This window comes from Nomascus leucogenys, chromosome 4 (assembly GCF_006542625.1).
Source record: "Nomascus leucogenys isolate Asia chromosome 4, Asia_NLE_v1, whole genome shotgun sequence".
NCBI classification, from domain to species: domain Eukaryota; kingdom Metazoa; phylum Chordata; class Mammalia; order Primates; family Hylobatidae; genus Nomascus; species Nomascus leucogenys.
This window is the reverse complement of record NC_044384.1, coordinates 70,805,481-70,830,518: the sequence shown is the minus strand read 5'-3', so window position 1 is coordinate 70,830,518 and position 25,038 is coordinate 70,805,481. Positions and strand designations below refer to the sequence as shown.

Sequence of the window (25,038 nt, the reverse complement as noted above, 5' to 3'; positions counted from 1 at the left end):
CCAGAGAGCCTAGTGGCAAAGACCCAAGCACAAGAGGGAGTTTGTTTCTCCCGGTTCAGAGAAAGCTTATTATAGGAGCAAAGATTTAAAATCAAAACCTACTCTGTGGTAGCTCCAGTCTATTATCCATCTCTGATGGGTAGGCTCAGCCCACTGCCTGCCTCACTTGGAGACCACGATACCCCTCTACCAGCGTGGGCGCGGCTGGCGTGTTTGCGCTGACTCCATCCCTTTAGCCATGCTTAATCGGGTCAGGGTGGAGCCTTGACTGTAGATGAATCATTCTTGGTACAAGAATTAGTATCAAGAAAGCCATTCCTCCTCTGTTTTGGCACGTGACGTGCAGACTCAGGAGCTGTGGGGCAGCCCAGGGGCATCAGGGGACGCCGGTCATGGAGAGAAAAGAAGGAAATGCATGCTCAAAGAGGAGCAGAGGCAAGACCCGGACAGTGCTGGGGGTTTCCAGGTGGCGGCTTCTGAAGCCAGCCGCGATCTCGGCCTTGCTGTCTGATAGACCCTCCACTGTCTTCACCATGAAAGCCATCATTGTTGTCTTTCCCATTTTCTTTCTTGGGGACTTCCTCTTCACCGTTCCCAATTTAACTCAAGCCCCTTTTCTTTAGAGGACCCCCTCCAGACCTTTCTAGGCTGCTGGTTGCTTCCTTCTGTGTTTTCACAGAGCACTTTGCCTAGGTCCCTCTGAATTTCTTAAAGGTGTGGTGTCTAAATTTGTCTTTGTAGCGCCATTGTGTATTACAGAGCTTGACAATACAAAGAGCGCAAACAGAGCCTTAGAATGAGCTGTTCAGTGCTACGTCCCAAAGTGATAAAATATACTCATGGCGCCTAACAATTAGCAAAATTTTCAAGAAATTTGGCTATGAAGAGGAGAGAGTGTGGTATCTGGGGGGAGGATGAAATGATATATCAAGTGACAAGAGGACCCAGGCCAGCAGAAGGCCCAGTGAGCTCGGCAGGGAGAGGGCAGCCACCCAGGGCAGAGCTGGCTTCAGAGCACCTTTGTGTGATTTTGATGTGAGAATTTGATTTTCTGCTTCCATAGCAAAATATTCTTTTTAAGAGAGACTGTCGTGTGGTCCTGAGCTGTTTTTGACAGCGTATTTCGGTGGGTCTTCAAAAGGCTTGGGTGTTGAGAAAGCTCAAGATCCGCACTTGAAGATAACTGCCAGCCCTCAGCCCCAGTTAGAAACCTTGAGAGAACCAGCGAGGTCTGGGCAGAGACCGGAGAGCTCAAGGAGAGTAAGAAGAAAAAGACGGGTGGAGGGGCTGAGCTCAGCTTGGATCGCAGCAAGAACCCTGAGAAGGTTCTGAGTCAGTGGCAGTTGCTGGCAGCAGTTGGAAATGCAGGCAGTTAGAGGCTGGTTCTGCAGCAGTTGGAGGCGAGGACAGTAACCAGGGAAGGTTAGCGCCAGCAGGGCTGCACGCCACAGGCTGGGGCTGGGGGAGAGGGAAGGTCGAGAGAGCGGCAAACTGTCGAACTCCTTCCTCTTCATGCTTCACAGTTCCCCAGACAAATGTTTGGTGTAAATGAGGAGGGCCGGAGGGGCCAGCCTGCAGCGTGGGTTCCAGTTGCCCTGAAAGGCAGGGAGCAGGCAAAGATAGGGTGCAGGGCATGGCATTGGAGGCCCAGTCCACCCTGTTCACCCTCCCCTCCCACATCAGGCTGACACTCTGCACATTTAGGGTGTGGCTAAGCCTCAGCCAGCAGAAGCGAGTCTGGTCTTGCTGACCAGCCTGGCCAGCTGGTGGAGGAAAGGAGAAGATGGTGTCTCTAGGGAGATTCTGGGCCTGGGCGGCAGCATCTGTCAAATCTGTTTGGCTTCTGTCTCTTGAGTAGCCCATCTGAAATGAGGAAAGGGCCGAGGGGCCTCGGGGCTCAGGTCCACCACCCACGCTCCCATTCTCACAGCCCTGCTGGGCCAAGGCATCTCTCAAGTGGGCCGCACTGGCCGTTTTTCTTGGTTGCTTGCCTGACTCCAATCTACTCTCCACAAAGCAGTTAGAATTAGAACACAGACGAAAGCCATGTCTGCCTCCAGCCCTGCTGTGCTGCCTGTGGCCAGCCGCCCCCACCAGACCCCACAGCCATGGCTGGTCACCTGCCTTAGACTCCACAGCCCTGCTGGCTGGTCACTTGCCTCAGAACCCACAGTCAGCTCCTGCCTCCGGCAGCTGTCATCTAGGGCTCAGCAAAATGACCTCTCATTTTCCTATCTCACAATGCCTCCCTGCCAGGCTCTGGCTCTGTATCCTCTTAATTTATTTCGAGTCCTTACCATAAAGTATGAGCCCTTCTCTGTTCAGAATCTGTTAAAGGCTCAGTGTTTTTTATCCAGCACTTAGCATACATGTGTTGCAGAAGGTGCAAATTAGTCTTGTAGAAGAAAATAAAATCTTGGGACCCCCAAACTCAGTATGCCAAAGGGAAAGTTAAGCTTGTGAAGTGAGTCACACAATACCACCTTTCTTTTGTTCCCAGACAGACAACTGCAACTTCACCAGCCTGTGTCATAGCCTCATCCATCAGCCAGGTTCTCACATGGCCTCTGTCATGAATTGCTCACAAGGAAGTGTAGCCATTTGTCTTAGTGCCTCCACTCGCTCCCTTCCTTCCTTCCTGCTATTTTTTTTCCCCTTTAAATACTGAGTCTCCACAACCTTCTTTGGAAAGCTCAGATCACAGATACTCCTGTAACTCATGTTTTTCCTGGGCACATCCCTAAACTCTGGTTAAATAAACCTCTATCGATTGAGACTCCTGCCTCAGTCACATTTGGTTGGCAGACTCTGGCTTAAAAGTTTTGGCGACTTTGACTTTTATATGCTGAAACTACAGTGGCCAGTCAGGTTTTGGGGGCTCCTGGCATTTCTGGCTCTTTAGCCTAATATTTTCCATACTGACACCTCTCTCTCTCTCTCAGACCATGCTGACAAACTTGTTGCTACCAAACACAGCACTCTGGTTTCTCTTTCTCTAAATTATTTTCAGGATTTATTTCGCCACTGAACTTTTTTTTACTTAATCACGTCTTTTGTCGACAACTAATGTCTACCGAAGGCACAGGTGCTCCCTGGTTCAGGCATGGATGTCTAATATCTCATGGACCCTGACGTTGTGCGTCACGTTGGTTTCTGATTTTGTTCTGTCACTCCCCAAAGTGTGTTTGCTGAGATGCAGTAACCCATTCAACAAAATATTCTTTGCAACAGGAATTGTTGCATTTTCTTATAAATGTTTAGGTTTGGTGCGGGCCCTTGCACCCGAAGACCATCAAGGGAAGGTGAGAAAGCCGCAGTTCCTGAGCCACAGGCCCTGAGCTGGTATTTAGCTCTCTGTTTGCACCGCTTTGATGACAGGGGCTTAGACAGGCCACCTCACTATCTTGACTGGCAAAACAGGAGCAGGGGGAGCCCAGCAGTGTCTTCTCTCTTGGAGGGTTTTGCAGGGATCAAATGAGATAATGTCTGGGAGAGTACTTTTGTAAAAGGCAAATAGTTACACTAAGACAGGTCCAGTCTTTTATAATTTAAAGTACTGTGTAAATGGTATGTCCTCAGACGGTTGCCTGAGTGAACAAATCTAAGTGTTTTCTTTTGTGCACTTAATAAAGCTCACATTTATGTCAGTCGTGATATAACTGCCTATTTTTTTCTGCCAGGGTATGTTACAACATCACACTTCCAAGCAAGGCCCAGGCTGGCCCAGATGGGACACGAAGCCCCCAGTAAAGATCAGGAGCACTTCTGGGGGTCCCACCTGAGGGATCTGGTGCATAAAGTCAGGCTTGGTTGTAGGCCCCCAACAAGACATAAAAACTGTACAGGTCAAGAAGTGATGCATCTCTGGCCTGTGAGCCCCTCATGTGCCCGGTGGCACTGAGGTGATGATGGCACTATTTCTAAAAGACAGACATAATGCCAGTGACTTCAGTCATTTTCCTCATTTTATGTGGCTATTTTTAAAAGCTGTCCTCCAGAAACAAAAGAATCCCTGAGATAAAATTTCCCAAAGCAAAATGCTCCACCTGACTGGGGTCCGACCTAGGGGTGGGAGAGCTGGATAGTCCTGGGACACAGAGTTAGGTCTGTGCTGTTAAAGGCAGAATTAATATTCCTTGTACTGAACTGAAAAGGACAGATTTAAAAATTGTATCTTTTGTACTTCCATCTAAGCTACTTTAGGGAGTTTTCTGGCTATGAAGCACCTGAATCTTGAGCTGTAATTCAGAAATAAAGCGTATCTGCCCCTCTGTCCACCTTTCTTTCCATCCTTCTAGAAAAAAAGCAAAAGGAAAATTCTTAACTTACTAAAGAGAGCATTAATGCAAACGTGAGTCTGAATGACAATCACATCAATAGCCAATTCCAGAAAAAGCCTTCAGCATTTCTCAAAAGAGAGGCAGAGGGAAGGCGCGGTGGTGCTGCAGCGGTGCACTTTGGTGGAAAGGTGCTGGCACAATTTGCACTCTAGGAAAGTTGTGCCTCCCCTTGGGGTGGGGATGCATGAGGGGCTCTTGTGCTAAGCCACAAAATATGCCAGCCCCTCGCAGGCAGACCCTAAGCAGCACAGATGTGGGATTTGGTTCCCACAGCATTTTAAGACAGTTTGAATTGGTTAGAGGCATTTTAAAATGGGAAACTTTCACACACAAAAAAATTGTTTCTGGCTTCTCTGGAAAAGACTAGAAGGCCTTGGGCGTGTGTGTCCCTGTGGTGAGAAGAGGCTGGGGCTGAGGAATGGGCCCCAGCGTGCCCTGAGGCCCTGTCTTCTTTTCCTTAGAGAGGCTGATGGTGACAGCTTGGGCCATTTTATGTCTCCTGCCTGGTCCCTGTCATTATTTCAATTTGTGACCTTTGCTGCTAAGATCCTCCCCAAAAGAAGGGTGGATACAACAAGGTTATTGCAGATTTTAAAAGTTGAACTTTCTCAGTGGAGAGCCCAGACAACACCCTTGGTAGCTGGGAAGCCACATGCTGGATGAGCTACAAGGGGCTCAAAACCTAGACTTTATAAAACTGACTTTTCTTTGTCACTTTTCCATGTTTAATCAGATGATTAAAGTCCTTGAAACATGTCAGCTTTTTCAGGTGGGCTGAGGTTAAGGAAAGACTGAGAGGGCTGGGGGAGGGTCAGTGAGTGTTCTCCATTCCGGAGCTGTCCAGGCGCAGGAGGGATTCAGGGCTGAGCTGGGGCTGCACGCAGGACCTCCCTGGTCTTTCCGCCTGGAAGACAAGGATCTTCTTTGGTTGTTTTTGGACAGTTTTGCTTTATTCACGTTTGCCAGAGAGAAAATTTGGTTGGCTGAAGTGTGGGCTCTGAGAAAGGACTAAAAATAAGAAAACCCTGAGATGGAAATGAAGACTCAGAAGATAAGAGACAATAATTTTTCTTTTTTCTAAATCTTGGGAGAATTTTTCTGTTTTGTTTTGTTTTTTAATGGCAGGGGGAGCTAAAGCTTATAAAACCCTTATAGAAGGAAAGGGATCCACAGTATGATTTGGCGACTGACTTCTTACCTATTTAGAATGTAACCTCTCTGTTCGGGAAGAAGCTTGAATTCATTTCACGGGTGACAAGTAGGCTGGCCCTGGAAGGACATTTAGTGGGTGCTCTTAGGTTATGATTTACTGCCTAAGCCAATTAATTGCAACAGACCACGACCTATAGGCAAACATCGCAGTCAGGTGCCAGCAGAGTCCCTCACTCAGGGACAGTGCCCCTGGAGAAGCCCAGCTGGTTTCCCCAGTGGCCTGGGTGTTCTGTCTGTCACCCACCCTTGGGGCAGGTGCACCTTTGCTTCTGACAAACACACACACACTGAGCTCGGAAGTGAGGAGTGATATGGCCACACCAAGACCCATGAAGGCGATCCTGTCGCCCAGCGTTTCTTGCTCTTTCTCAAATCCCCATCACATCTCTTTATTCCCCAGATACTTTCTAGTAATGTCCTTTGAGCCCATTCTCTTTACTTTCGGTCTCATTCCTCAAAATATCCTCAGCTTGCATTCTTGTCAGGGGGAAAATTATTAGAAGTTTTGGTCAAACCCTGATGACCTGTCCTCTTAAGTAAGACCCCTTGGGTTTGGAGCTGGGAAAGGCATAATTCCTCAGAGTGAGAGCCAGTCAGGATTAACCCGCTTTGGAAGCCATGGCTGGTGGTCTTCACACATCTCCTGCAACATGGACCCTCGTAGAAGACACTTATCTTTGAGCAAAAATGAAGCCCAACCCTGGATTTCTGTGTAGAGCCAGAAGCAAAAATAAAATAATAAAATTTAAAGACCCTTGTTTATATGGTATGGCTACCCCATCTTCTGCATAGGGCTGAGATGGAGTATTCCTTTCTTGAAGGACTGCCGGGTTTGGGGAGGTGACGCCAGGTGAGGAATGGGAAGGCTGAATCACTTTGCGTTCGGGATGGAGTGTGCCAGGACAGATGCTGTGCAGAGGGTGGCAGGGGATGAGAGGAGACAGAGGCCATGCTGCCCCCTCAGCCAAGAGTCAAGCAGATGAGAAGGGATTTAGAACAAAGGGCATGTCCAATGTGGACATTGAGGTTTCCCGCTAGGATCGGAGTAGACACACCGATTTGTAAAGTCCACGTTGCTCATCAATGCTTTTGTGTAAGTTGGTTCTTTTGGGAAAACTTGAAAAGAATGTTAAACTTCATGACTCAAGGGGCATGAGGGTGTGTTAAAAAAATGGGATGCATGGAGAGCAGCCATGAAGTGTCCTTAAGAGTGTGCAAAAACGTTGAGGAGGCATTGGTTTCCCACAGCCTGGCAGAAAGCGAGGGGCAGGGTGGTGAGGTTTAAGAGCCTTCCTTGCGATTGGGGTTTCAGAGCCTAGGGAGGGCTTTGCAGGCAGAAAAAGGCACTTTTTGTTAATACCTCTCTCTCTTGCTCTTGCTCTTCAGGGTTGGAAAATAAGAAAGTTGAAGAGGTTGGCAGTGAGGAATTTGGACAGGAAGGGAGTTAAGGGGAGCCAGGGAAGGCTCAGGCTGAGGGTGCCAGGACCTGGCTGTGGACTTCCTGGTGTCTGAAACCCGGTGGCAACCCCAGCATTCTTTTAAAGGCTGCTTCCCCCAACTCCCCTGTTAACAGGGCAAGGTGTCCACTGAGATGCCGCTTGCCTTCTGCTTTGTTGAAGGGGTCCCAATGTGCCCACACTCTGAGCACAGTGGGGACCACCCAGCCACCTCGGCCAGGCTCTGACAGCCACGGCTGTGCTTCCTGGGCCTCCTTCCTGACATAGTCTCTATGTATTGTCAGGACTGCTGTGAGCCTCAAATAAGACAATAGGTGGAAATTGTCTAGCATGTGGTTATGTTGGAAGTGCTCCGTGTTATGTGTTAAATCATCATCCACAAAGTAAGGCCCTGAGCATCTGGCTATTTTACTTTTAATAGTTTCTTATCTGGCCCACGTGAAGAGGGCAGTGTGACATTCTGGATGCCACTCTGAGGTTTGGTGAATGACCTCTGGTCCATCCTAGTTGAGGGCTCCTTGATTCTCACCTGAATCACTGTTACACCCCCCAGACAGCCTCACCCATTCCATTCTGTCTCATATTCAGCCTCGTCCCCATACCACAGCCTGAATGACATTTAACAGGCACACCCAATCCCTCACTCCTAGGCATTGATTTCTGTGGAAACCCACTATACTCTCAGGATAAAGCGGCACCCTGAGCTGGACTGCTGAGGGCCAGGAGTCCACCCCTGGTGGCCTCCCCAGCCACCCACTCTGCTCCGTGCCTGGTGGGAAACTTCTTGGGGTTCATTGCCCCAGCTTTGCATGAAGCCTCTTGTCGGGGCGTCTCTGCATGCTCTTCCTACTTCTTGGAAAGCTTTTCCTCACTCTTGGAAAGCTTTTCCTCACTCTTGGAAAGCTTTTCCTCTTCTTCCCAAATTAGCAACATCTTCCATATGCTCCCACCACCAACAGGAACGTTAAGGAAATTATTTGGCCTGTATGTTTCAGCACTGGGGAGGGAAACACAAAGGTAACTGGGGTCACAAAAAAGCTGCCATTCCCTCCAAGACCGGAAATAAGCAAATGTGTGGTCAGACACCGAAATAGGCAAACAGGTGCCTTCCTCGTGATGCTTCTGTGGTGACCTTGTCCCCCTTCTCACATCCGCCACCCACAGCCGGCCTCCCAGCTACCTCTCAGCTGTCCCTCTGTGGTGGCAGCACACTCATTTGTCACGGTCTACATGTGGACTTCTGTTTTAGCTTTGGGATGATGGTCAGATGATGTCTCTCCTGTGCATAAAGCCCTCTGGCCCCTTAGAAAAAAATCCAAACTCCTCACCTGGGCTAAATGAACCTTGCCTGTCCTGGTTTTGTGCCTGACTCTCTGAGGTTAACTCGCACCCTCCACCTCCTTGGTTACCTGCTCCTCTGGCCTGTGCCTCCTTGTCCCTTGGCCCAGGAAATCTCTTCTCCCAGGTTTTTGCAGGCTGTCTATTTCTTCTCCAAGCATACCGGCTCAAATATCACACCTCTGAGAAGAGCTGGCCTCCAGCCTCCCCATCTTTGTGAGTGGCCAGACATTCTCCCTCACACTGCCCCTGATGGGCTCCATCTGAACTCTTCTTGCCTGTTTATTTGCCTTGCTTTCATGTGGTCCGTGTCCTGCACCAAGTCTGCTTAGCTCATGCCTTGTAGTGTCTCCAGCAGTGCCTGGCGTGTGGTCGCTTGACAGACCTATTGGATGAATGTCTCGCTTCTCCAACTAGATCATGAGCTCTTGAGCCATGGAATGGAATGGCTTCATCTTACTCTCCTGTTTTCCCCAAAGTCCCTGTGCACAGAAAGTGCTGGGTGAATGTTGATTTGTACATTGTCAAATGTGATTGGCTGTCATTTGGTGGACACGAGCTGGAGAGGAAGATATCTGGAGTAACCGGTTTCCAAGTGGTGCCGTGAATTTTCCCTTATCTGTTCTGTAAAAATTGGGAGTATGTGAGATGGGAAAAACTTTCATTTGGATTCTAGTTCCATTGCTGCCACTAGCTGGCAGCTAGCCATGGGTCCTTGGGCAAATCCAAAGGAGCAAGTCACTTAGCCCCTTTAATTCTTAATCCTCACATTTATGAATACAGGAATTAAACTAAGGACATTCAGGGCTCTCTTCCACTTATAAATTCTAGACCTAGATCATTTTAGGCCAGACCATCACCGTTACCAGGCTGCTTCCATCTGGTTTTTTGAATAGATGTACGTGGATACTGGTAGCGTAATCCCAGTATGATGCTATAAGAAGCATCATTGTTTCCACGAGGGAGGAAAGGTAAAAAGGTGAGGGAAGTAGTGCCTTCAGTGAGAAGTTAAGAGATGGATGTAGGAGAGACCCCAGGGTTCTGGAGCTGGAAAACCGATGTTCACAGAATTCTTGTTCACTGCTTGTGCTCACATGAATGCTCAAAATATGGCACATTGCTCATTTTGGAGAACTTGGCTGAAAAGCAAACTTGGTTGATCGAAGAGAAGAGGGCAATGAGGAGGACAACTGTTGAATTCTGCAGTGACTCTGGTCCCTGTGACAAGCTCAATCTGAAGGAAAAGCTGTTCCATGAAATGGTTCCAATGAGACTGTTACAGGACCAACAGGTTCACATGCTCACTGTGCAGTCACAGACCAATGACATGGAGACAGCAAGGTTTGCAGCAGAGATGGGAGTTTCGTGATCACAGGGCGTTGAGCAAAGAGATGGGAGGAGACCCTCGAATCCATCTCCCAGAGAAGTTCTGGGCTGGGATCCTTAAGGGGATCGTGGAGGATGAGGGACTGGAAAATTAGAGTCATTGATTGGTCGGGGAAAAGGGGAGGAACTCATCAGGAAGTGGAAACTGTCATCCTTGGTGAGTCAGCTTCTCCTAGGTTCCTTCAGACCAGCTGAGTCAGTAGTTTCACTGATATGCAGGACCTGAAAGAATATCTCAAAGGGAAACTTGACGTTTTGTAATGTTCAAGTTGTTATCGATAGGGCAGTTAAGGGGAACTATAATCTTGTAACAGGGTCCATGTGATTCTGGGGCAATTGGCACCAAACAGCTATGACAAAGTGGATCAGAGAGCTGCTGACCTAATGATGAATGCTGAGTGTGCCACCAGCTGGGTTTATTTTCATTTCTCCCTCTCCTTTGTTCTTTGATTAATTTTTTAAAGTTTATAGGGATGCTTTCACGAGCTCCAGCAGATGCCAAAAAGTGCACGCAGTGGGAAAAATGATGCACTTCAGAGAGGCTTGGGAGCCGGGGCTTTCTAGGTGGACTTAGGACATAGGCCCTGGGAATGGCAAATGGGCACTCAAATAAAAACAAGGTCCAGACACATGTCAGTCATGCCTCAAGAAGTGTCAAGGGGTGTCCTGCTTAGCTGCTTCCATTGACATTTCTGTGGGTTCCCGCCTGGGTATTTTTCTTCCCTTCGTTCTTGGGCTAATCTTATCTGGTGAGGTCTGACCTGGTTCTTCTCATCATTCTCCCTGGTGCACTGGAGTGCCTGTGTGCCCACTGAAGGCACTGAGGTGTGCATCTGCCTGTGTCTTCTTTTCCTCTGCCAAGTTGTTCCAGTTTGTGTGGGTGGGTCTCTGCCTCAGTTTCCCTGTCTAGCACCCCAGACCCTTGCTGGTGCTGGAGCACTGCCCTGAAAACCCAGCTTGTGGGCTGGAGACACTGCCCACCTGGTGGACTGCTTTGCCTGCTGGGCAGGAGGAATACACCCCCCTTCCCTCCCTCCTGGTTTCTGGACCCGTGGTGCCGCCACCCACGCAGCCTCCTGCAGCTGTATCCTTGAAGCCTTAACCTAACCACTGCAGCAAACTGCTTCCAACATTTACAGGCCTGAATTTGCTGGAGTCTTGGGTTTTTTTTTTTTTTTTTAACAGACTTAGATGGAAACATCTCTACAGTGTCCATAAGGCCGGTTTCCGTAGCCACCAATGTACTCCGAGCCAGTCTTCTTTCTCTCCTGAGAATCAAGTTGTTGCAGTGGCATTATTCAGTTTTGTGCCTGAGCCCACACTGCGTTTAACTTCTCCGAGACACTCCCAGGCCAGTTCCCTGAGAAGGAAAGTGACTTCGTGTTTGAAAACAATACCAAACTCTATCTTGCTAGTATGGGAGGGTGATGTGAACTTTATCTTTCAACATTCAGACAGACCTTTAAAAAAATTAACTTAAAAATAATAGTAACCTATTACTTCAGAAATGATACATTCAAAGGAAAATAAATCATCTGATTTCAGAGAAATGGGTTACTAGTTTCAGCAAATGGGGCCTTCAGGTTGGCTGTACTTTTTAGATGGGGTGTGCATATTTATGTCAGCTGGAAATGTTTGGGGATAATTGTACCTTTTTTCATTGTTAAGTCAGGATCTTTTGGCCATTATGCCCTTCTTTGAGCACATGGTGAGCCGGACTATTCATGGGAAACAATACTTTGGATAAGGTTTGCCAATTAAATTTCTCTCCACATTTCAATTACTTTCTCTAAGCAAGGTAGACATATGAAATGACTTTTCATTAAATATTGCATCTTAGAATCCTCAATAGGAAGGCAATGAAAAGCTAACCCAGCCCAATTGGATGCTGAGCTCTTCCTTGCAATAGTCCCGTCTGTGACTGTCTAGCCTCTATCTGAACACCTATGGCGACAGAGAACTCTTCCCCCAGGAAGATAATTCCATATGTGTGCTTCTGTCAGGTAGGCTGTGTATTGAACCAAAGTGTGTCTTCCCATGTTCCTGCTCTCCTACTCTTCAGTTCTAATTCTTCCCTTTAGGGCCACATGGAAGTAAATCCTCATTTTAATCTGGGTTCTCTAGAAATCAAAGCCTGATGCAGAAGGAAGGAGGGGGTGGGGATAAAGAAGAGAGACAGGGAGAGAGCTCATATCAGGGAGCTTGGGACTGTGGCTCTGAGAAGCCACACCATCCTAGTTCCGGGGATGCCTCTTCTGCCATGGAAAAGGGGGGATTCCTGGACTGGCTCTCCTCTCCAGTTGGGGTGCTAACTCCCCTACCCTTGGACTCATGCACCCCAGGGGTGAGATCACCTGTGGTGTCAACCAGTGACCTCTCCAGCATTGAGGGCAAGAGGCATGTGGCCTCTTTCACACTGTGCCTGCATCAAGCCCATCAGAGCATGCATTGAGCCTATTTTTTATAGTTCAAACCGGAGCACTTTGAGAGTGAACCGGGGTGGGAGGGGTCGCAATAATTATGCCAGGGCAACAAGGGTGACTGGGAGTGCTTCCTGGGCAGACTGGGACTTGCAACCATCCTCCTGAGCCCATGAAGAGCTGGACTAAGGATTCATGAGGCCTTGAGGCTTTGAAGAGGTGCATAAGAAGGTGTGATGCAACTCTTGCTCACACGATAGCGGGAGCTGAGGGTTCATTAACTCATTCGGCAAATATCTACTGGCTTGAGAGTGTTAGGACCTGCTCTAGGGTGGAGGGAAGCAATGGTGAGCCCAGCCATGTACAGGCCCTGCTGTCACGGAGCTGGTCATTTAGAAAGGCAGATGTCACTTTAAACAAGTAATTACTTAATTACAATTGGGTAGTTGCAATCACACAGTTGGAGAAATGTTATGAATACATAACAGGATACAAACTTTTCTAAGGATGTTGGCCATCAGAAAAATGTCCCTAAGAAAGAAACATTCAAGTTAAGACTCTAAGGTACGAAAAGAATTGGCCTGGTTGGACTGGATAGAGGAGAAGGGAAGGAGAGATGGAGAAGGGAATTAGGAGGGTAGGAAAGAAGAGGGTTAGAGATACAGCAAACCCATGAAAGAAACCTCCCAGGTCAGAGAAAGCTTGGCGCCCAAGAATAAAAAATACAGCCCTGTGTCTGGGGCATGTGTCCCTGCGGAGGACTGGCTGGAGGTGAGACTGCATGGGGCCTGACACCACGCTAAAGATCACGGTGTTCAGTGACTTAAAAGTTTGTGGAAGTAATGTTCTCCCAACTAGCTGCTGTTTGGAGCACGGATGGGGGAAAGAAAGCCTGTAGGATGCTCTTGGGAGTGTCAGGCCTTGGAAATGGTAGTTGCTTTGGTTAGGTTACAGGGAGTAGAGACAGAGAAAAGTGGATGAGGTTGAAATATATTTAGGACACAGAATGGGTAGGACTCAATGCCATGTTGGATGCAATTGGGGAGGGACAAAGGGATCAAGGATGAGTTTGTCCTCAGCACAAATGACTTTCCCATGGAAGAACCATTTTGTGAAGTGGGAGGAGCTTGTGCTGGAGGGAGGCTGACTCTACACTGTTTTTGGGACCTTCTGAGGTTGAGGCAATGTGAGACCTTCACACGGGGATGTGCAGTTGGGAGTTGATCTGGAGGGCTGGAATTCAGAGCAGAGATTGGGTCGAGAGACGGAAATTTGGCATTGTGAACATATTTGAAGCCATGGGAGTGGGTGAGACCTGTGAAGAGAGATCACAGAGTGAGAACTGAAGTGAGTTGAAAGCAGGATTTTGATAAATTCCAATGTTTAAACTAGGCTGGGAGAAGGAGCAGGAGCTCTGAAAGGAAACTCAGAAAATGTGGCCAGAGGGTCAGAGGGTAAACAGAGAGTGGCTCCTCAGGAAGCCGGGGAGTGGGTGTTTCAAGAAGGAACAGATGGTTAGCTGAGTGCAAGGCTTCCAAGAGCCATGAAGAAACTGAGCAAGATGGCAGGCTTATCATCACGCAAGCCTCTGCTGGCCTAAAGGAGAGCGTTTTAGTGGCTGGATGTCCGACTGGGGGGTGCTGAGGAGTGGAGCTGAGGAAGAGTGGACAGACGGATGGCCAGATGAATCAAAACAAAGCTCCGATGGGAAGAGAGAGCAAGGAGCTGGAGGGGACCAAATCCCGGGGGGCTCCCAGGGGCAAAGGAGAGCAGGCACGGATGCCAATGGAGAGACATTTTGTGAGAAAAGGCTGAGGTTTTATGAGAAAGAGGGAAAAAGGAAGTGGAGTGCCTGAGGAGGCCGGGTGGGCCAGGCTACTCAGAAGCATCTAGAGAAGTGCTGCCTTTTGATAGAAAGAAAGGGCTCTCGTTTTAGTTTTTTTGTTTTTTAAAAAAGATGCAGTGAGTGGCATTAGCTGCACACAGGCTCTGGTGAAATGGCGTCAGGATGCATCAGAATTCCTGACCGGTGTCTTCAGATTTTCTCTGAAGTATTTGAGATAAGATCATCTTCCATAGGGTGGCAGCAACAGTGGGAGGTTTGAAGGAAATGGAAACTGCAAGAAATTGTTACTGTGTGGAGGTGCTGGGGAAGCAGGCATTCGGAGACCTTTATTAGGTTTCATGATATGAAGATGACACAGGAGAGTCCATCAGCTCCAAAGTATTTACAATAGAATTTCCTAAAGAAGTGGACTGGCTGCACAGATTTGGTTTCTGTCCTTCATGCTTGTTCTGGTATTTAGAGCACAGTGTCTCTGTCTTACCCCCCAAAGCGGCTCTGGACTCAATGTCTAATGAGCATCTGAGATGGCACCCCACCTTTTTAGTTTTTCTGTTTAAAAATAGTTTCACAAATGACTTTCCTCTGCTAGGGAGCAAATGTCAAAACACTTTCTGAGAACTCCCATGACCTGACTGTTGAAGTGACAAAGCCTATATCCTTTAGAACAAAGTAAATTCTGGTGCTTCTTTTTTGGTGTCTGTTTTGTATTGTATCTATTGTTTAGAGATTGGGTCTTTCCCTGTTGCCCAGGCTAGAGTGCAGGGGGGGGCATGATCATAGCTCACTGCAGCCTCCAACTCCTGTGCTCAAGTGATCCTCCCACCTCAGCCTCCCGAGTAGTTGGGCCTACAGCTGGTGCCACCACACCAAGCTCTGTCTGTTGATTGGGATGCAGCTGGGGTGGGGTGAGTGGTAGAGGTAGATTCATTGGCACAGGAAGGCCCCCACACACATGAGACCAGAGGAACTGGCTCCATCCCTGTGTCTGACTTTAGCTTTGTGTTCGTTCCCTTGTTGCAGAAGCAATGGTCCAGCTCTCAGGTCTAGAGGCTTGAGTTTGCTAAAATGTGCTGGACATCCAGACAAATCAGACACTTTTTATGGGAAGCTATATAAAGGACACCATCCTTTCTAAGAATACCGCAGAGATTCAAGGGATTCAAAAATCGAGAATGAAATCCGTTCCAAAGCACGATACTGATGGCCTAATTTTGGCTTATGTCCTGCTGAGATGCCCCAGTAGTGGGCCTGAGCCCCCTGGGGGAGGGACAAAGTAAAAGGTGGGTTGGTTGGGGAGAAGTGTTGATCTGGAAGCTGCAGTTGAACTTCAGCAGCAAAATCTTTTATGAGGGGTATAAGCTTTGCACCCTGATTATGTACTAGAAAGATAATTGCTATTCAAACTTAAAAATGGCTACATGTGCTATCTTGGTTTCCAGTGCTCCACAATCTGATTGGAGTCCCATCTATTCTTTCATTCCCAACTGGAACCTTCCTCCCTAGCTATATTGATTAAATAGGGATGAATCACCCTTAACCATGCTCAGAGCACTCCTGAGATAGTATCTTCTTTCCCCTTTGTTATCAGTTCCTCAAAGACAGGGAGGATGTCTCTTATGTGTTTATATTCCCAGGGTTTCACACTTAGTACTTTTTTGATGTGCTTACCTCCTTGAAGTTTTAGGGAACTTGCTCAGTAATGAAGACTAGACATTGAATTTGCTGTCGAGATGTTCAAAGCTGGGGCTTTTTTTTTTCTTTTGCTGTGATTCCAGAAAATCCTGTCTTCCATCTGTGTTTGGGAGGCAACTGAGCGGTCTCGCCTGGGAGTTTCCTGTTGGGCTTGTTTCTTCAGCGGACCCAGGTCTGGTGTTCCTTCTCTGTCCCTCACCACGACCTCTCTACTACTGAATTTATAAAGGGGGAGCTAAGGAGTGTAAACCATTTAGAAAACAAATGTTTGATATTTGCTAGCTACAGAAGATATTTAAAGTGTGATTGATCACACGTGAATTTCATTCCAAACAACAAACCGCGCTGGGAAAACACTCAGTGGTGTAGATCGCCCCCTGCTGGCCTCGTTCCGAACCCCAGAGCGCGCCGGTGCCCTCCCGTCGCGTTGCCGCAGGGAGGGGGGGAGTACCGTGCCCACACCCAGGAATGTATCTTCGTGGAAACCCCAGGGCACAGGGTGTTGTGTCCTTGGGAGCCCCTCCTCGCAGCTGTGAGCTTTGTCAGTAAATAGCTGACTATCACGTGGGGAGGTTGTGTTGCTTTAAAAATGGAATGATATTTCTGCTTTACGGTTTTACCAAATCTGGGCATCTCGTGAAGCTGTCCTTCGGGAATTTACGCTCCAGCTGGAAGCCAAAGGGGGAGGGCTGTGTTCTCTGAGGGAGTTGGAGGTCACCCCGTGCTGGCGAAAGGTCTGGGAGTGGAGCTCAGGAGGTCTGCCTTTGACTCCCGCCTCCTTCTCCAAACTGGGAGTTTCCTTGTTAATGGAGTGGTTTGACTAGGTGACTTCTAAGGACCCTTCAGCTGTGTCAGGGTGGGCAGCACCGTCCTGCCTTCCTGGAGCTTACACTCCAGCTAGCGTGTTTACTCGAACTCCTGTGCTCGGTCTGGTGAGAACTGACAAATACAGTAGGTGGTTGAAGTCATCCATACCATGGACGGTTTGCCACTTCTGTGACCGGACCCGGAAGTCGGGATTTGCTGGGAAGCACACAGGTGCACCCATCTCCTTCCAGGTCACTGCCTCAGTCAATTCGTGCTGGCTGAGGCCGCCTGGGCATCCAGCACTCCTTGGTAATTCTTGTATGTCTTCATTCCGCTTTTCCTGCGTTAAGCATGGAAGCTATTTCCAAACTTCTTGGTGCCCGGGTCCTTTGATCCTCCTGCCCCTGCTGCTTACTCTCTTAGCAGAAAACCCTACCTCCCTCCTGCAGAAAAGACCCTGTCTGAATTGCTAGCCTTCCCCTCACTACTGGCTGGCTCTCATCAGTGTTGAATTTACCTTTGCCCCATCCAAAAAGCAAAAATGCTGGATGCTGCATTTGCCACCTGCATTCCGTATCTCATATCTTTCCTTCCCTTCACAGCCAAATTTCTTGAAAGCAGTGTCTACATCCACTGTCTTCCTTTCTTGCCTCAACTTGTTCCTGAAGCCACTGCAGGCTGGCTGACTTTCTCTTCTCCACTCCACTGAAACAGCATCATTTCAAGGTCCCCCAGTACCTGCATGTTGCTGAAGCCAATGGGCACCTAACACTTTTGTTTGGGGCACTAGACCATTCCCCATGCTCTCGATCAATGCTCCTGGTTTCCCCCTTCATTTCAGCTGCTTATTTCCTGTGGTAAGGGTCCTGCTTGCTTTTTGTCTTCCTTTGCGTTCTTTCCCAGATGTTTTTCGGTTTTGCTCCCCATCCTCCCACCTTGGGAGCAGAAGGGGCAGGGGCAGGGATGCAGAAGCACAGCAGGGAGGTGCGTTAGACGGGTTGGCTAGAAGGCCTGTGGAAGAGGGCATTTGGCCTTGCTCATTTCAGAATTCCTGCGAAGAGAGCGCAGGGGCAGGGGCCTTCCCTAGATTACAAATGGAAATGAAGCACAAGCTTGAGTGCCAGAACGGCATCAGCTGCTGTGTGGCGTGGGAAGGGACCCCGACGTCCTAGGGATGCAGGGTAGATCTGAGCTACTTGCTGGGGAGCTTGCCCTAGAAGTCTGCCAAAGTGGGGTTGGAAGGGCCCTGCAGATGAGAGCGGCCAGGTGAGCTGCCTGGACTGGGGGCAGGTGGGATTGCAGTGTAACAAGTGGACACCAAGAGGCCTCGCCGCACAGCAGGAGCTGAGGTGGGGTTTGCCAGCAGTGGGAGACAGCCAGGCTCTTTGGGAGGGATGACCGTACTAAAGAGAAAGTCACATTTCTCAGCTGGATTCCATTTCACTCTTACTAAGTGGAACCAGCCAACGTGCACCCAGGACAGGATCCAAGGTGGGGACCCATGGAAGGAGGGCAGGCCTCCAGCGCCGCGAAGGAAAGACCCCCTCTCTAAACAATAGATACAATACAATAAAACCAACAGTGATAGTTGGTTTTACTCTCATGAATATCATGAGAATATCCAAGTGTTTATAAAGGATAAAGAATCCACATTTTCTTTGCACATCTGGCTGGACAGTGAGAAATATATAAATTATTGAAGAAACTGAAGGGACTGTCACACATCTGTAATAATGATACACGTAAAGTCTGTGGAATAACATGAAAAATCTGTAAGATGTACCATTAAGGGAGCAAAGAATAAAACTTGTGTGTTTGATTTTAACCGTGTAAAATCAAATACATTTGAGTAAAACCTGGAAAAAACGTGAGGAAAATAAAACCAACTATCACTGTGGTAGGAGTGTAGGTGGATTTTTAAAAAATCCTCTCATTTATTAAGAATAAAATAAGGTTGTTAATTCATTTTTTTGATTGTGGTATACTTTCAATTTCTTTCCTGGTGGTGCAGTCTACCCCAATTTTTTTTTTTCTTTCACTGGAACTAATGTTTCTGTTTGGAAAAGCACACATAGGCCAGGTGCGGTGGCTTACACCTGTAATCCCAGCGCTTTGGGAGGCTGAGGCAGGTGGATCAGCTGAGGTCAGGAGTTCAAGACCAGCCTGGCCAACATGGCGAAACCCCATCTGTAGTAAAAATACAAAAAGTTAGCTGGGTGTGGTGGTGTGCACCTGTAATTCCAGCTACTTGGCAGACTGAGGCAGGAGAATCACTTGAACCTGGGGGGCGGAGGTTGCAGTGAGCCGACATCGCGTCTCTGCACACCAGCCTGGGCGACAAAGCAAGACTCTGTCAAAAAAAGAAAGAAAGAAAGAAAGAAAAAAAGAAAGAAAGAAAGAAAGAAAGAAAGAAAGAAAAAAATAGAAAACCACACACAATGAAATTTTAATAACTACTCCTTTCTTAAAAATCATGAAAATGCCATGTCATTTCCTTTTACTGAAAAAAATTGCATAAAATTTAAATATAAAATATGTCATAGAATAGTAAATAAAATATGATCCCATTTATGTAAAACAATGGGTTGTTTTAGATCCCATGTGCTACCTCTGCTTTCATTCCTCAATATTTTCCAGTTTCCCTTTGCTTCCCTATACTTTGTTCTTTTATAAAATTTTTTATTAGGAAACATTATCTATTCCTGCATAAAAAAATTACCTAACACTCAGTGGCCTTAAACAGCAATATCTATTACCTTGCACTGATTCAGTGGACCAGGAATTTGGGAGTGGCTTAACTGAAAACTTCTTATGAAGCTGTACTCAGGACCCCACCAGCACTGCAGTGGCTGAGAGCTTTGTACAGGGAGTGGACACTCCAGCTTTTGCACACCACCAAATCCACAGCTTCTCCCACATGTTAAGTTTTTGTTACTGAGGTACCTTTCTTCTGCATTCCAAAATCTAGTTGTCTATCACTGCATTAACAAATCACCCCAAGAGTTGGATGCTTAAAGCAATGATTTCAGGATGTCATAGAATGTCAGGATGCCACTCACAAGACTGGCAGGCTGGAATGAGGCTGGTGTCGGCAGGTGCCCTTAGTTCCTTGCTGCGTGGGCCTCTCCACAGGGCTGCTGACGTGTCCTCATGGCATGGCCATTGGTTACCCCACTAATGAGTGATCCCAGAGAACTTAAGGGTAGGCCAAAATATCTTTTGTTACCTAGCCTGCGAAGTCATACTCCATGATTTCTGCAATATCCTATTAGTTACACCCTTAAGCCATGCTCATTTGGGAAGAGAATACATCAGGGTATGAATACCAGGAGGTCGGGTTCTCTTGGAAACTGGCTACCATAGTCTGCCCTCTCACCCCCAGTGACTCGTGTCCTTCCTGCATGCAAACTACAGTCATCTCCATGCCCCCCAAGTCTCATCCTGTAAAAGCATCACCTTGAAAAATCCAGGATCTCACGATCTGAATCAGGCCCAAGTGTGGTTGAGGCTACTCCGGTCCAGTTTCTCTTGATCTGAGAATCTATGAATGAAAGAGACAAATTGTTTGCCTGTCACACATCCAACATATGATGATGTGACAGGCACAAGATAGCTGCTAAGACGTTCCCGTCTAAAAAGAGGGGAAATGGGAGCTGTACAGGAGTCACTGGTCCATACCAATTCTGAAATCCATCCGGGCACAGTTTGAAAGTTACGTGACTAGGACTCAGTCCTATTCCTGTCTGGGAATGAGTCTCCCTCCTTCTTGGCTCTGCCCTGCCGGCCTTATTTCTATGTTTCCGCCATTCCTCCTTTGTAGACTACGTTTGAAACTGAGTAGTCTTTCAGTCTTCCTGTCTGCAAATGTTTGAGGGTTCAAAGCCACTTTTCATTTTGTACTCCTCTGTCCCTTTCAGTCCAAGCTGATGTTTCTGCCAAAGCAATTCTTTTCCAGTAGCTAGGAGCCTCCTTGATGGGCTCATTCCATTAGACAGAAGTCATGCCCGTAAATCTCTTTAAAATAAATCTTTCTCTTTACCTTTAGGCTGCTACTGAGACTGCCGAATGGCAACACCTTTAACATATGCAGAAGTCCTACTGTTTGACTGAACAGTTCTTTGGGATTTTGCAGTCACACACTGGATGTCATCTTTCAATCTTCTTTTCTTGAGAGGGCCCTGGATATGTATGATCTTTGATAAGAAGCCAGTTCTTACCTTTAACATCTTTGCCATCTGGAGATGGAGAGGCTGGGAATGTTCAACAGCTCCTGCTAGTATAAATAGCAGGAAAAAAAAATCAGCAGCACCTTTAAAACTCAGTTCACAGGATACATTTTCTGTTTTCCACATTCTGTAGACGACAGCGTTGCTATACGTTTTGCCACTGCATAACCACCAGTTTCCAATGAGTCGCCTCAGTTTCCTTTAAGCCCTCACAGGCAACCTTCTCAAATGTCACCATGCTTTTGCCAACAGTCCCTTGAAAGTCCTTTAGGCTTTCATTAACATTCCTTAAAGTCCTGCCATCTTCCTCCCACTGCCAAATCCACAGCATCTCCCACATTTTAGGTTTTTGTTACAGTAACATCCCAATTCCATCTTCCAAAATATATTAGTTGTTTACTGCTGCATAACAAATTACCCTAAAACCTAGATGCTTAAAACACTAAAAAACATTTATTATGTCACCCATGTTCTGTGGGTCAGGAATTAAGGCATGACTTTTTAGTTGGGTGGTCCTGCCTTTGGGTCTCTTATTAAATGGCAGTTAAAATGTCAGCTGGAGCTACAGTCATTTGAAGACTTACCTGGAATAGGCAAACCCAATTTCAGGATGCCTCACTCACATGGCTGGCTGTTATTGCTGGCTGCTGGAAGCAAGCCTTGCTTCCTTGACACACGGATCTCTCCACAGGGCTGCTTGAGTTTCCTCACAGCATGGCAGCTGGTTTCTTCCAGAATGAGTGAGAACTTGCTTTTTATGCCCTTGATGTGGACACCACACACTGTCATTTATTTCTGCAGTGACAGCCTATCCCACTTACTGTTGGGGGAGGAGAGTACACAGGACATGAATGTCAGAAAACAAGACCACTGAAGTGATCTTGGAGCCTGGTTGCCACATGAAATATATAAACAAGAGAATTTATGGTCATACATAAATGGTTTCACACAAAACGAAAGCAAAAGACCCCTAAAAACCGAAAGAGCACACACAGATACACACATGCCATGCACATGTGAGCACATAGAGTAAAAGAATAATAAAATAAAAAATACCAAGTATGAGAAATAGAAGATAACCAACAGCTTTAATTTTTAAGTCTTCGTTTCCTACATCTCATTACTTTCCTGATATGGGAAGAAATGGAATTTTGTGGTCCTATTTTCTCAGCCTTCTTTATAGTTTTTTTTGAGGGACAATATTCAAAATATTTAACAACCAGTACGCCATGGGCACGGGACAATCAGATGGAATGAGGCCATAAACAACCAGCACAGCTACTCTGTGTGTGTTGGTGACCGTCATGCTTGGTTTTACCACCTGTGTTTGTATCTCTAAATGATATACTCAGTTTGGAGTGTTTTTACATTTTGCTTTTTTCATTTAATATTGTATTTTTGAGACTTATTTATGCTGAGGGATGTAGCTACAGTTCATTTTCACTGCTGTATAGTATTCCACCATGGGACAATAACTTATTTTATTTATATTTTCTCCTATGGCCATTTCATAGCCAAAAAAACAAAAAACAAAACAAAACAAAAACCCCACAAAAAAAACAAAAACACCCCAAACTGGAAAGGCTTTTTTCCTGGAACTCTTAAAATAATGTTGCTGAGAAATCATCTGTGCTTTTATTCTGGTATACTTGTGTAAGAATTGCTCTAGATACATACCTAGTGAAGATGTTCCTATCTTACATAAAAGCGATCCTTCAGGACCGTGTGTAGGATGTTCTTACTCTTTGGTTTTTGTCACCTCTAAAGACGGATGGAAAATGTGTAGGCATTGGAACAGGGACCCCATTTTTTCTGAAGGAACAAACATGTTGTTTGAATGTGATCTCACGTGATTGAGAAAATAATTTATGATGACTGCACACCTAGTTACAATGACTTGTACCAGGAAGGGAGCCCAAATATATTTTTTTTGCTCATTTTCTCCAGTTTGATTGGGGAGTAATTATGAAAAATAAACAGTACCTGCTTAAAGTATATAATTTGATGAGTTTTAATGTTTATTGTGCACCCATGATACCATCACCACAATCGAAATGATGAACATATTTATCACCACCGAAGATTCTCCGTGTGTCTGCAATCCATCTCAGGCAACGGCAAACCTGTTTTCTTTTTCTTTTTTTTAATTAATTTTTTTTGCACACAAAAACAATAAACATTTTCTAAAAATACATACAAACAAAAAGATGCGTATCAAACATATTAGGAAGGTTACACATGGGAGTCGGGGAATAGAAATGGGGGGTGGGAGTTAAAATAAATGAGAGAGGGACTTTATATGGATCAGTGATAATAACTCAATCCTCTATTTGACAAAGAAGAGGGAGAAGGAAGAGGAAGAAAAAGAAAGTGGGATAAAGGATCAGAAAGGGAGGAAAATAGAAAAAATTAGAGTATGACTCCCGGGTAGACCTGTTTTGTTGTCACTGAGTTGGTTGGTTGGTTTGTCTGTTGTATTTTTCATGTTTCGCCAAGTTGGCCAGACTGGTCTCGAACTCCTAGCCCGAAGTGATCAACCCGCCTCGCCCCCCAGAGCGCCGGGACCACAGGCGTGAGCCACCACGTCCAGCCCCCACATTGCTTCTGGCCTCCGTGGTAGACCTCCCAGACGGAGCGGCCAGGCAGAGGTGCTCCTCACTTCTTCCCAGACACGGGGCGGCCGGGCAGAGGCGCTCCTCACTTCCCAGACGGGGCGGCCAGGCAGAGACGCTCCTCACTTCTTCCCAGACGATAGGTGGCCGGGCAGAGGCGCCCCTCACTTCCCAGACGATGGGTGGCCGGGCAGAGGTGCTCCTCACTTCCCAGACGATGGGTGGCGGGCAGAGGCGCTCCTCACTTCCCAGACGGGGCGGCCGGGCCGAGGCGCTCCTCACTTCCCAGACGGGGCGGCCAGGCAGAGGCGCTCCTCATTTCCCAGATGGGGCGGCCGGGCAGAGGCGCTCCTCACTTCCCAGAAGATAGGTGGCCGGGCAGAGGAGCTCCTCACTTCCCAGACGATGGGTGGCCGGGCAGAGGCTCTCCTCACTTCCCAGACGGGGCGGCCGGGCAGAGGCGCTCCTCACTTCTTCCCGGACGGGGTGGCTGGGCAGAGGCGCTCCTCACTTCTTCCCGGACGGGGCGGCCGGGCAGAGGCGCTCCTCACTTCCCAGAAGATAGGTGGCCGGGCAGAGGGCTCCTCACTTCCCAGACGATGGGTGGCCGGGCAGAGGCTCTCCTCACTTCCCAGACGGGGCGGCCGGGCAGAGGCGCTCCTCACTTCTTCCCGGACGGGGCGGCCGGGCAGAGGCGCTCCTCACTTCTCAGATGGTGGGTGGCCGGGCAGAGGCGCTCCTCACTTCCCAGACGATGGGTGGCCGGGCAGAGGCGCCCCTCACCTCTTCCCAGACGGGGCGGCTGGGCAGAGGCGCTCCTCACTTCTTCCCGGACGGGGCGGCCGGGCAGAGGGGCTCTTCACTTCCCAGATGGGGCGGCCGGGCAGAGGCGCTCCTCACTTCTTCCCAGACTATGGGTGGCCGGGCAGAAGCGCTCCTCACTTCCCGGACTATGGGTGGCCGGGCAGAGGCGCTCCTCACTTCCCAGATGGGGAGGCCGGGCAGAGGGGCGGCCGGGCAGAGACGCTCCCCACCTCCCAGACGGGGCGGCGGCCGGGCAGGGGCTGCAATCCCAGCACCCTGGTAGGCCAAGGCAGGCGGCTGGGAGGCGGAGGCTGCCGCGAGCCAAGACCACGCCACTGCACTCCAGCCCGGGCAACACCGAGCACCGGGTGAGCGAGACTCCGTCTGCAGTCCCAGCACCTCGGGAGGCTGAGGCGGGCAGAGCACTCGGCGTCGGGAGCTGGCGACCAGCGTGGCCAACATGGCGAACGCGCGCCTGCAGCCAAAGGAGAAAAAGCAGGCAGCGGTGGCGCGCGGCGGCAATCCCAGGCAGTCCGCGGCGCGGGCAGTAGCGAGCCGAGTAGATTGCAGCCTGGGCCACAGAGGGGAAGAAAGAAGAAAGAAAAGAAAGAAAGAAAGAAAGAAAGAAAAAGAGAGAAAGAAAGAAAGGAAGAAAGAGAGAGAGAGAGAGAGAAAGAAAGGAAAGAAAGAAAGAAAGAAAGAAAGAAAGAAAGAAAGAAAGAAAGAAAGGAAGGAAGAAGGAAGGAAGGAAGGAAGGAGGAAGGAAGGAAGGAAGGAAGGAAGGAAGGAAGGAAGGAAGGAAGGAAGCAAGCGGCAAACCTGTTTTCTTTCACAATAGATTACTTTGTATCATCCAGAACCTTATATAAATGGAATCATGGAGCAGGACTCTATTTTT

General features: G+C 48.0%; 1 pseudogene; it reads right to left on the bottom strand.

Annotated features, from left to right (window-relative positions):
* Nucleotides 1-1,293: 1,293 nt before the first annotated feature.
* The window catches only part of LOC101177455, an 86,220-nt pseudogene continuing 62,475 nt past the window's right edge, over nucleotides 1,294-25,038 (bottom strand).